Source organism: Embiotoca jacksoni, unplaced genomic scaffold, assembly GCF_022577435.1.
Source record: "Embiotoca jacksoni isolate LCO1_2020_lvr unplaced genomic scaffold, fEmbJac1.0.p SCAF_13, whole genome shotgun sequence".
Lineage (NCBI taxonomy): Eukaryota > Metazoa > Chordata > Actinopteri > Embiotocidae > Embiotoca > Embiotoca jacksoni.
In genome coordinates, this window is record NW_027185263.1 from 862,238 (window position 1) to 876,250 (window position 14,013).

Below are 14,013 nucleotides of genomic sequence, written 5' to 3' on the forward strand. Positions count from 1 at the left end.
CTGAAGAAATGTGTTTCACAGGTTGCAAAATGTTAATTCAAATATTGGTATTTCTCTCTTCAGCCTTAAAAGTGTTACTGAAAAAGTATTTGTTACCATAGAAGCAAGTCAGTCAGTCAGAAGAAAGAAGCTCCATTCTATCATAATTCAATAAAAATTGTATTTATATTGCATCAAATCACAACACAGGTTATTTCAAGGCATCTAACACCTTTAAGTTTTTACAACAGAACTGTACAACATTATTCAGAGGAACCCAACAATTCTCACAAGCCAGGAGGAAAAAAACTCCCCTTTAAAAGGGAGAATAACCTCCTACAGAGGGAAGGAAAAACTCCCTTTTAACAGGAAGAAACAGACAGAACCAGGCTCAGAGGTGGGCAGCCATCTGCCTCGACCGGTTGGGGGGAGGGGAGAGCAGAGAGAGAAAAGGACAGCATAGAGATCCAAGACCTGAACTGTCGGTGGGGCGAGGAATCGAAGACCAGAGACATGCAGCTCCACGGACATCTGCAAAAGAAAGAAAGAGCAGAAAACGTGAGCGAGGGGAACCGCATGGAGGCGTCCAGACAGGAGAGACCTGGTCGGGAGATCTGACGGTAACGGAGCAGGAAGAGTTCCAGAGAAGAGGTCCGATCGGCGGTACCGCGGGTGGACTGGAAGCCCGGAGGGTAGATATACTGCTGGAGGTGATTGGTGGGATGAAGTTCAGATGTGCCGGGAGCCGGAGTTGATGGTTCAGCAGCTGTCGTCTGACGAGAAACACCACGAAACCTGCCAACACGGAAAGAAACACAAGCAGGGAGGGCAGAAACAAAACAAGAAAAAAACACAAGGAAACGCAGAGATCCTGCCAAAAAGAGTTTGTTTTAACACTTGTTACGGTTTCAGAAAGGCCCCAGGTGGGTTTAGAACCGAGAACCTTCTTGCTGTGAGGAAACAGCGCTAACCACTGCACCTCTGTGCCGACCGGATTTTTACACAGAACATTTCATTTTAAAATGTATTGACAGTTTGTAGACGATGACAATTTGCCCAACGGTCTTCAAAGGGTTCGCTGACGGAGGTTTTATGTCACAAATTTCAAGTAGCAAATATTATGTTTTTTAAAGAAGACCGATACGAGTTTTGTTTTGTTTTTGGGGACGGTTGGTCGTACGTTGTTTTCACCAGACGGACGTTTTTCACGGGACGGACGTTTTTCAACAAACAGACGTTTTTCACCGGATGGACGTTTTTCACCGGATGAACGGTTTTCACGTTACGGACGGTTTTTACGGGACAATTGGTTTTCACCGGATGATCGGTGTTCACCGGACGGATGTTTTTCACGGACTAAAGCGGTCGTCGCAGCGCCGCTCAAACCTCTGAAGACGTGACATTTTTTTTAACACTTCTCACGGTTTGTGTTTATCCTATAAATTGCAGAGTTAAGGTGTGTGGGTGGGGGGGGGGCAAACCGGAGCTCCCGGAGAAAACCCCCATGGACACAGGGAGAACACAAGAACTCCACACAGACAGGCCCCAGGTGGGTTTAGAACCGAGAACCTTCTTGCTGTGAGGAAACAGCGCTAACCACTGCACCTCTGTGCCGACCGGATTTTTACACAGAACATTTCATTTTAAAATGTATTGACAGTTTGTAGACGATGACAATTTGCCCAACGGTCTTCAAAGGGTTCGCTGACAGAGGTTTTATTTCACAAATGTTAAGTAGCAAAAACATTTTTTTTTTTTAATATAAAGACCGTTGGAGCCAAGATACGAGTTGTGTTTTGTTTTTTGGGGACGGTTGGTCGTACGTTGTTTTCACCGGACGGACGTTTTTACAGGACGAACGTTTTTCACGGACTAAAGTAATAAATCTGACAAGAAGGACTAAAGGGGTTGTTGCCTCGCCGCTCAAACCTCTGAAGACGTGAGTTTTTTTAACGATGTGAGCGGCGCTGCTCCAAACCACAAAAAATACCAAAGTGGATGAATGGTCACTGGTCAATAAAGCCATGGGTGACACTGTAGCTCCTCCAGGGTGGGACGATCCTTGGGAGATTCGTTCAAACACATCTGCAGGAAATTGATGCATTCTGCAGAGAAAGAAGGAGAAAGATGACAGTTATCCAACAGAATGTGAACCACAACCAACAGATTCCTGTCTGCTGACAGGTTTGTGCATCAAGAGTTGAATTTCATACCTTCAGATAGCATATCGCTGATCTTAATGTGGCCTTTTACAAACTCCTCTGTGTCAAACTCTGTAAATCTGTGCAGTATGTTATACAGGACAACTCCCATCTGCCACACTGTCGTGGGGCCGGCTCTGTGAGAACCATTTTCAATCCACTCTGGTGGGATGTGAGCAGGAGTTCCTAGAAACCACAAACACAATAATAATATAGCGAGGAGGAGGAATGGTGTTTAAAAAAATAATGGATTGATGAATGAATGAAATTGGATGTAGAAGCTAGACATCGTACCACAGAAGGCTCGATACAAGGACTTCTTCTTAAAAAAGCAGCTGAGTCCAAAGTCAATGAGGCGAACACGAGGAACGGCCGAGCCGGTTTCAATCAAGATGTTTTGTGTCTTGATGTCCCGATGGAAAATGTTTTTCTCCTCAAGCTGTTTTGCTGCATCAACCAGCTGTCTCAGGATAATCTAAGAGACAAAAGGAGATAAGGAATTGAGAAGAAAAAGGGAGGCGATAAGACATTTTTAATGGTGATGACTCTACGTTAACGACTGTGATTCAAAGTTGACAACAACTGACATCAATCTGGAGAAATGCAGTGTTATTATTAAATATATTTGTGACCCAAATCTAGAAAAATAAAAACTTAATTGTACATTTCAAGCCTTATTTGTCCATTTCATATCACCTCCTCAGCATTGCTAAATTTTAGGTTCAGGAACTTGCCCCCAAAACTACTGAATAAAAGAGGAACCTTTGACAAATGTTAACAGGCTTAAAACTCAAACACATTTCCAAGAATCCAACGGCTACTTACTTTGGCCTCGTCCTCCTCCAGGGAGCCTCCGTTGACCATGACGTAGTCATTGAGGTCCCGGGACGGCATCGGTCTCTCCATGACCACAATCAGCTCCCAGTGCAGATCATACCAGTCCAGCAGGGAGACATTCACTGTCTGCCCCACTGAACCACGTGTTCCTTCTTCCATCTTCAACATACACGCCACTTCAGAGGAAATATTTTTCCCATTCTCGTCCTGATAGATAAAGAGACAAACAGACAGATAATTATGTTCCATCAATAATCCATTCAGGAATTAGTAAATTGATGACAGCAGCAGTAGTTGGTGTTGCTCACTTACCTTTTCTTTGCAGTGGACTTTATCTTTAGGGATGTGTTTGATAGCTACCTACAAGAAACAAACAAGATTTGGGTTAGCACATCTCGACCACTGTACTTGTTTGAGTGTTGATGCGTGAATATGTGTGTAATACTTACTGGTAAATTGTCTTCTCTACGGACGCCAGCAAACACAGCTCCACACCCTCCTTGGCCGAGCTTTTCCAGCTGAACGTATTTGGCCTCGAATTGAGCTGAAAAACAAACGTAAACGTGTGATGAGTTTTAGCACGGAACGCCAGCGATGACATTGTCGTTACGTTAAATGAGCTCTAATTTGAACCCGGCGTCTATTACACCTAAATAAAGCCAAAACCCGTCATTAAGCACTAAGTTCTTACCTCTGCGCTTAGCTGCTGTGGATTGTTTGGATGTCTGGCCCTCAGAGCTGGTGTTACTCTTGGCAACTCTTGTCCGACGGCGCACGGGTTCTTTGACGACTTTTTTGTTGTTGTTGCCGTCTTCAACTTACGAAAAAAAAAAGAAAAACATTAGCTTGTTAACAGTTAAAGGCGCTAACATCAAGAAATAAACCGTCTAACCAAACAGGAACTTTTTTATGTTTACACCTCTATGATATCAGGAAAAGTTCTTTCTAGCTTTCTTTGCAAGCAGCAGAAAGAATTCTCCTACTAACGAGTTGACTAACGAGTTCTCCAAAACAATGACATCATCAAATTTAGTTTTTTGGTGTGTCAATGCTGAGAGCACCAAAAAAGACAAACCATGGCAAATACCATCGCAATGGTGAGCGCAAAAATCTCAAAACCTGGAGAGAAAAATCCCAAACTATCTGCATAAATAGATACTACTAGATGAAAGTGAGAAGTTTGTTTTAGTTTGTTTTCATAATTTAGGAGAACTGAAGTCTGTTCGGATTAATATACCAATACCCAGAAAGATTGGCATTATTAAATCTAAATCTGTAAAGTGTGAACTGATTATAAACCTGTGGTTTCACATGATGGTCTTACCTTGGCCATTATCTGAAGAGGATGCAGCCTCCTCATCACTCTGCTGAAGGTCACAGAGTTTCCTCTTCATCCTCAGCCCCGAGGGTCCCTCTCCACAGTCGGTGAGTCTCCTCCTGGCTCTCCTTATGATGCTGGCCTCCTGAGATCTGGGACAGGGTTCAGCCACGTCAGAGACTCTTGACTGTTTCTGAGAGGTCTCAGTGTCAGGACTGGCCTCCCTCTTCGCCGCTGTCGTGTGACAACAAACCGGTTCTTTCTGGCGTCTTTTATTATTTTTGCTGCCATCTACATATGAAAAAAACAAGAAAAACGTTAGCTTGTTGACTGTCTAAGGCTCAAAAATGGAAAATAAGTCGTCCAACTTAAATAACCAAACATTTAATCATTCTGTGCTGAACTTGTTCATGTTTACACCTCTATCATATCAGGAAATGTAACTGTTAGCTTTCTTTGAAAGCAGCAAAGTGAAAACATTCTCCTACTGACAAGTTGACTCATAAATAAACATGATTCTATGTCATATCTATCTATGCAGATAGTTTTATTTTGATCTGTCCAGGTTTTAAGATGTCTATCTCCTCCCCGAAACAATGACAGTTCATAAAATGTAGTTTTTTGGTGTGTGTCAATGCTGAGAGCACCAAAAAAGACAAACCATCACAATGGTGAGCACAACAATCTCCAAACCTGGAGAGAAAAATCCCAAACTATCTGCATAAATAGATACTACCAGATGAAAGTGAGATATTTACATCATTTAGGAGAACTGAAGTCTGTTTGGATTAATATACCAATACCCAGGAAGATTGGCATTATAAATACAAAACTATTAAATCTAAATCTGTAAAGTGTGAACTGATTGTAAACCTGTGGTTTCACATGATGGTCTTACCTTGGCCATTATCTGAAGAGGATGCAGCCTCCTCATCACTCTGCTGAAGGTCACAGAGTTTCCTCTTCATCCTCAGCCCCGAGGGTCCCTCTCCACAGTCGGTGAGTCTCCTCCTGGCTCTCCTTATGATGCTGGCCTCCTGAGATCTGGGACAGGGTTCAGCCACGTCAGAGACTCTTGACTGTTTCTGAGAGGTCTCAGTGTCAGGACTGGCCTCCCTCTTCGCCGCTGTCGTGTGACAACAAGCCGGTTCCATGAGGCCTTCTTTATTCTCTCCATTCACAGATGTATTTTTTAGTGACATGATGCTACTGTATTCTGCAAATGAGAAATCACAGTGGAACATTAATTTGCTGTAAATTGGAAACACTAATTGAATAAAATTGGCTCAAAAGAACAAATCAGAGGTCTGTCTCAGGTTTGAGTTCAATCCCAATATCTGACAACAACGCAGGTTTTTCCTGGAGTCTCCACTTACTGTCGCTAGAAGTGCTGCAAGTTTTAGTCTTCAGTGCCGAGTCGATGTTCACGTCCATGTTCATGGATTAAACGTATGATAACTTTGCAAACAAGTGAGTGTCGATCCAACAAGTGTGTATCTGAGTGAGTGAATTCCGAAGGTTCTGACAACAAAACACTGAATATAGTGACATCACTCCCTTTATGACATCACGTTGGAGTGTTCAGAAATATGCAAATTAACCTTCAAAACTAAATTCTGTTTGTCTACATTTGAAAAAGTGGAATATAATCCACTGAAAGTCAAGTCTGTAGAGGTTTATTCACTAAAAGCTGTTGATATCAGCTTTATCTCGATCACCTGCTGGTATTATTCTATAAGTCAAACATACAACAAAAATGAACATACACGATAAAATATTATACTTCATGAATTTTTGTCCTTGCTATTGTGTGCTACACAAGTTATTGTGAGTCAGACGACCACGTTGAACATTTTATTATCGATGTTTATATTTTGAACAAAGCAGCTTAAAAATAAAGCGTTACTGAAAACAATTTAATGAATTGCCATGAAGTTCGGTGCAGACATTCATGTTCCTCAGAATGAATCCTGGGTTTGGTGACCGCTTGACTTTTTCTGTATTGTCACCAAGAAGGTTCACGTTTTTTATACAGAAATCTTTAAGCAACCTTTGGATGGACCACCAGATATTCATGGTGCCAAGAAGTTGTACCCCTCTGGATTCAGCAACACTTTATAGCACCACCATGAAGTTAACATTTGTTGTTTATATGTGCATGTGGGCCACACAATACACATTCCTGAAAATAGTTTTACATGAGTGTCTCTTGGCAGTAAAAAAAAGTGCTGCAAAAGGCTGTAAAGAAGACTATGAACAAGTCCAAATTATATATAACCAATGGATCTGTCCAAATAACCACACTTAGTCTTAAGAACGTAAGTGCACATCCACAAGGTTGTAGAAATGTGTTTCACACGTTGCAAAAATGTTAATTAAAATATTGGCATTACTCTTTTCAAAGTTTAGTCAAGGTTTCCAATCAGATCAGTTAGATCCACCGCTGGCTCCTCCCCCAGCTCATCCAAATATGGTCACTTCCTGCTCCAAACCACTCCGAACTAGCAAAGATGGTGACGGACAGAATCTGAACTGGAGGATTCATAACAGCCGTTCACAGTGTAGAATAATGAGAAATAACAGCAGGAGTGCTTGAATTATATCAATAACCAAGTTTATCAGTAATCACTATAAGCTTTATTCGTTCTGAAGACAATCGGTGAGGCTCCGCCCCTTTTTGTCCCAAATGACCAGTTTGCTCGAGCCAAAGAGACACAACGCAAAAGACATGAAGACACAAGGACTACTATAGATGCAAATACTACAAAAAAACAGACTTTTGAGAATTTCTCCTTTTATTAAAGTACAGTATGTATAAAATTCAAACACCATGGCCCCTACTCCAGCATGGCTTCATCTCTGTTTAAACTGAAAGTTCTATTAAATCATCTAGTAGAACTAAAATACTAATTTATATTATTCCACAAAATATTACAAAGTAATTTTTGGGTTTCATTGAACACAACGTAACATATCACACAGTCGCACTTCTGTAACTGACTTACCAGTTTCTTTATCACACGAACATCGCTGTGGTCACTGCCGTTAACCAACCAACAACAGTGACGAGTGATAAATACGGACTTCAGAGTCATTTCAAAACACATCTGATGTCACACTGCCTCGGTATTCCTCCACAGTCTGTCCCTCTAACTTTAAAAACAACTGATATTTAAGTCATAATTTCCATTGGTGTAAAAACTCAGGAAATGGTTTTGAGCTCTTTCTCTAACATCCGATGCTCGGGGCTCTTCGGAGTCAGGAGCAGAACACGGTAACATGGCGTGACCTCCCGCTTGCTGCGTTGTGGAGAGTTTCTGATCTTTCAGGTGAACCAGTGGGAGTTATGGGCGGGGCACCCGGTTGACCGGGTAAGAGAATCGGAGTACTTTGGGGAACTGGAGTAGCATGGCGGGTTGTCGAGTTCAGACGGAGATCCAATGCTGTTACTGGAGGAGTCATCCATGGAGGGATCCTGCAAAACAGGACGACATCAGCCCGAATATATGGCATTAATAGCGTTGCATTTATATAGTTTAGATATAAATACTGCATTACTATCTCTGGGTCTATTGGTTTGCACAGCTAACTGTGTTAACGATTTAGATTTTCCTCCGGTTTTAAGTCTTGCTACCTGATGTGAGTCACAGGATGTAAACGGATTAGAGTGTTGATGAAAGAGGTACCTTTTGCTGGAGGATGTAAAGTGAAGTTACTGCATTTATCCCGTTATTCTCTGTTATTTTTGGAAGCACATCATCTGTGGCAAAGCACAAAACATCGGACCATCATTCGTACACAGTCTAATTTCTCTATCAGCATTAAATGAAGCCTAAACCAAAACACACTTTACCTGTGTGATTGATTGGTAGGTGACGAGGGTGGTCATAATAACTGGACACAGGCTTTCTTGGTGGATGTCGAGACCTAAGAAGACAAAATGGTATCAGTGCTTTCCAGCTCGGCCTTTTTTTTTTTTTTTAATCAGTCTTGTCCTATTTGGGGTTTTATTCTTAAAGCCTAATAACAATACTTACTTTTTAGAAGGCGTCCAGCAGGCGCATACGGTCACCAAGGTGATGAGGAGGAAGATGCCTCCAGTGGAAAGGATGATGTAGAGGGAACTTCTTCCTGGTAGGATATGCAGAGTAACAGTAAAGGCACTACACAACAACAATAAAAAAAAAAAAAAAGATTTTACACGATACGATTACTGAATATATACTTAGAAAATCGGAGTAAAGTAGTGCCTGTTTGTTGCTTTGGTCTTGACTGAAATATCTCCACAACTATTGGATGGATTGGTATGAAATTTGGTACAGGTGTCCGGAGGGTGATCTAGTGTTGTTTCTGTGATTCCCTGCCTGTTACACTGGTGCCACTTTGAATTATGCAACTAAGACTCACTGTAAACGGTCAGTCTGATGGGCAGGCTCGTCATGTTGCCCACAGGATTCTCCACCGCGCAGGTGTAGACGTCATCATCCACCATCAGCACCCGTGAGATGGTCAAGAGCTTCTGGTCAGGTGACAACACGAACCTCGTCACGTTGGTCAGCGGCTTCCCACCTTTGAACCACCGGTATGTCGTTCTGGTTCCGTTGTCGTGGGAACAGTTGAGGATGACATTCTCGCTGAGCTCCAGTACCGATGACGCCTCCATGTGGATAAAGGGCCGGGATATAGTTTCTGGATGTGGAGACACAAGAGAACAGTAAATATGGTGTATGGGTAAGACCTTACAGACTCGTACAAGAGAACCCGTCCCCCTACCGTCGACGGTGAGTGTGATGCTGCCCTCTCCTGTGAAGCTGTCGTCTGTGATGGAGATCTCCACTTCGTACGTTCCGTCGTCGGACAGTCGGAGGTTGTGGAGGAGCAGAGTCCCGTTCTCAAACACCAGGATGCGGTCTCGGTACTCCGGCCTCAGGGTCCCGATGATATCCGTTCCAATGGACTGGACGACGGTGACGGACTTTTCCCTCTGCAGCTGCCACTTAATGACCGGCGGGTCGAGGCTGAAGCTGTCGTAGCGGACGGACAGAACGGCCTCGCCGCCTGCTGAACCTCTGATGAGGCTGTTTGGGATGGTCATGTTCACCGCCAGCACTTCACCTGCAGAGACACACGGGACAAAGGTCACAGCATTCAAGTGAGTTTAAAGCTCCTCTTGTGAACAGATTTATGGGAATGCCGATATCTAATGACACATCACTCCGGATAGATCTGTCTGAGGACAGAGCTGTACCTACTAGAGCCTCTGGAACTGATCACGCAGATGAGTCCACACGTTTCTGAATGATCTTCACAAACTACGAGAGGATAAAAACCATATCGACAAACAGAATATGTTCTGCCAGCTTCTTGCTCGTTTTTGTTTCAGAAAATAAATTTTATCTTGTTCATTTATCGTCCATATAGTTCATAGGAAATACACGCATCCATGATACGTGTTCATCTCCACTAGTACTATTAATATCTACATGAAAATCAATGTACAGAAATGTAGATTTAGCTTGAGCTAAGGCTTGCCACGGCTATCCTGTACAAAGTCTTACATGCACTGCAGCCTGCAACTTTTTTCTGAGGGTGTGATCAAAACAATATAATGTACATTTAAAAATGTAAGATTACTGTATGAATGTACAGGATATTCAAAGTCTAAGAGACGACAAAAACAATCTATCAAACAGCCATTGTTATCTGAGATGTTTCTAGTCTTAAATATTTTGTCAACTATTTAATTATGAGTTTGCAGAGAATTATAAATCTGCAGAAACTTGGTTTCTTGCATGTTCGATAAAAAGCCAACAATATTTTAAACTGATTGGTGATTCGATGGTTCTTATTGGACAAATAATGGACAATTCTTTAACATTAAAAAACGATTTATTCTTACAACATCTGCACTTGATAAAAACGTTCTTGTTGCTCTGCAGTGGGAAACTAACTTGGTCGAGTGCCAAGAAGAAAACGACGCTCCACGCCCGTCTGCATCGGCACTGAACACGAGAACTGAATCCTTCAGTATGAATGTTGTCTGCTGTTGCAGCTTCATGAACGACCATCTGCAGCCGTGACGGCACTTAAATGAAGAAGAACTTCGGTATCACTTCTGAACATACGTGACGAAGAGCACCACGCCCCGCCACCGCTGTACACCGCAGCCAGTTTTTCATGGCAGATCCGCATCGCCATGGTAACGGCTGTCGAAGTCTTTGGGATGGGCCGGCGTGAGCCAACAAAAGTGGGGATTGTTTGTTCGAATTTCCTTCTTGGCAGTTCATGAAAAGAGCACTGGGAGCGATCCAGACGCCGTGCTAGCGCTGCAGAAACAGAGCTGCTCAGTGACTCCGCCGACAGCCTCAACAATGGCAGGACGGTGGTGACACGCAGCTGAAGACAGCTGGAGACAGCTGAAGACAGCTGAAGACAGCGGTTCTGGTACAGACCGTAGGCACAGTTACAGTATGACTTTCAAAAGGGGGGGTGGGCCCGAGACTGTGAAAACACCCACACGGTCTAATACAGTCCAATACAACAAACAACACCCTTTGTGAGAGCTCTAATGTTCCGTTTTCAGAGTTTAGTCACGGCATATCTTCTGAATTCATACTTATTTAGTGACATTCAGGTGGAATAATATCATGCAAAACACTGCACAAATGATCAGAAACCTGCAGTTGTGTCACAGCAGGTCAAAGCTTTTCCACGATCTGCTTTTATTTATGAAGAAATTATGTAACTTCCTGTTGTTTTGCATTTTCTTCTGACACCAAATCATCTATTATGAAAGCACAGCTGCTTCAGGAGTTGCAAGTTCAACTGAAAATCTTTGTGTCTATTTGCAAAATGATCTGGAAGCGTCCTCTGATTGTTTCAAACCATGCGAGCTATTGAGCAACAGAGAAGCAACAAGCTCGATCAATATTTACTGATTCTCTCATATGTAAAAAAACTAAAGAGCATACAAACAAACATGCAAAAACACATTTGCACCATTTTCAACCATGCATCAGATACAATGCATAAACAACTCTAAGGCAAAACTTCTGGATCTACTTGTGCACCAAATTTTAAAGCAAATTTTGCTCAAAAAGAAAAGAAGTAACATACCTGAGTTGAAGAAGTCGAGACATACGAGCAGTAAAACGTGGTAAAATGTTTTAGCTTGTGAAGCAGCCTCCCTCTCGGCCTTCATCTTGGGTCTCAGGCTTTGTTTTCCTCCCGGACGACCAGCATGATTTGCGTCTCTGGGCAGGACGGAGGACACAGTCATTCATTCAGGCGCTGCTGGGACTGAGTACATGTTGTTCTCAGAAAACACTGCAGCAGCAGGACAAAAGTGTGTGTGTTTGCATGACTTCATGTTTTCTCTGGAACAATTACTTCAATATTTGATATGTTTAACAGAGTCATGAGAAACTTCAGTTTTCATTTTGCTTTTACTTTCGACCTTTAAATGTGACAGGAAATAAACCTGTAAAGTTTACTTGAGGAAAAAAAATATTATCCTCTGGGAACCATGAATGTTCTCTGTAAATACGATGGCAGTTGATCCACGTAGGAACTGACTTAGTGCAGCAGGAACAGTCGGAGACCCACCTAAACGTGGATTTATCATCTGGGGACCATGATTATCGATGACAAATGAAAAACTAGACTTTCATTTTTAAGACTCGTGTCACACTCGAGGTTTGCACAGAGGGAAGATTTGTTCTTCTGGTCAGTGGAGTCACTGAGATTATTTCCAGTCATCCTGTGGGGACCATGAATGTCCACTTTAGTCAGAATTTGGCAACGTATATTATCTTGTTCTGCATTGAACATGCAGATTATCAGCCAACAACCGAAGGTACCGTAAATAGTTACATCTAATTTAAATTACAAACTAAATGTAAAAAGAGATTTATGTGGAATATATTATTAATTGCTTTGCATCTTTTCTCCCTGGACTAAGGTTCAATAGTTCAAAGTTAATAGCTTGCGTCTCAAATGCAGCAGCGTCTCACCCTCCTCCACCTGAAGACACAGGACTTCTTCTAAAAGCACAACAGAGTCTCAGAGTTTGGGATTCACCACTTCCAGCTTCTTTAATGAAGTTTTTGCCGCTGATCCAAATACCACACACCCATAATCCAGAACTGATCTCATCACAGCGATATCAATATTTTTCATTGCAGACCTGCTGGCTCCCCATTCTGACCCTGTTAGACACCTCATCACATTTAAAATATTCATAACTATCCTCTATCCGCTCATTCCATGTTAACTTCTCATCGAACCACACACCTAGAAACCTACAAACTTCCACTTGTTCAATCTTTTGTCCGTACATCTTTATCTGAGCATCAACTCCTCTCTTTCTAGTAAACCACATTGTTTTAGTTTTTCCCACAGAAAACTTGAATCCCATGAATAAGACCATCGTTCTACTTCATTCACAGCCTCTTGTACTTTCCCTTTAATATAGTTTATGTTCTTCCCCCTCTTCCACAATGCTCCATCATCAGCAAACAGGGATCATTCAATATTTTTTTTTTTGATTTTATACACTTTATTAATCCCCGAGGGGAAATTATATCCCCGTGACCTTGAAGGAACACATCATTTATCATGATGGAGAACAGTATCGGACTGATTACACCACCCTGAGGTGTCCCGTTCTCTACCGGGTATCTTCTCCATAGTGCTGTCCCAATTCTGACTTGAATAAATCTGTCAAGTAAAAAGTCTTTAATCCAATTATATACTCTGCCACCTATTCCCATCATATTTAATCTAATCAACAACCCTCCTTCCAAACCATATCATACGCCTTCTCCACATCAGAAAACACCGCCATCACTGCCTCCTTATTTACCTGGGCTTTTTTGACTTCTGTTTCTAAACAAATAATTGGGTCCATAGTTCCTCTGCCTTTCTGAAACCCACTTTGATGAGGTGTTATCATTCCCCTGGTCTCCATATAAAATGTTAATCTGTGCTATCATCCTCTCCATAACCTGACCTACATGAGATGTTAGTGCTATGGGTCTTTAATTTGTTGGGTTTGATGAGTCTTTACCTGGTTTCCTGATTGGGATCATCACAGCTTCTTTCCATGAACTCTTCAGTCTCCCCACTTCTCAAACCTTATTATAAAACAATGACAATGTCGTCATCGCTAACCTACCTAGATGCTTCAGCATTATATTACATATTTCATCCTTCCCTGGCGATGTCAATCCAGCTCTTTCTATTGCTCTTTTCAATTCTTCTGAATTAAATGGTGCATCAAGTGGACTGTTAGTATTGTCTCTTCTTTCAAGAATACAGTTAATTTGTCAGAGTACATTTTACTGAAATTGAAAAAAAATGTACTCTAGAAAATACAGTATAACATTTGGTCCCAGTCTAAATATCGTCAAATTTACTCTTGCCTCAGAGTTAATAATTCAGAGTATTTTTTACTCTATTCAGTGTTTATATTTAACTCTACATGATAATTTACTCCATGTAGCATAAATTGAAAACAACTCTACTGCCATTTCACTCAATTTAGAGTTATATTTCACTCCATTTAGAGTTTCACTTTGTACATTTCACTCCATATAGAATTAAATTTCACTCTATGGAATTGGATTCAACTCTATATAGAATTGAATTCCATTCAATATATACTTAAATTGTGATTAA

The 14,013-nt window shown here is 41.7% G+C and overlaps 1 pseudogene; it reads right to left on the reverse strand.

The window, feature by feature from the left end:
* Nucleotides 1-6,205: 6,205 nt before the first annotated feature.
* LOC138196090 (hepatic and glial cell adhesion molecule-like) lies at nt 6,206-11,644 on the reverse strand (annotated as a pseudogene).
* Between the last annotated feature and the right edge of the window lie 2,369 nt (nt 11,645-14,013).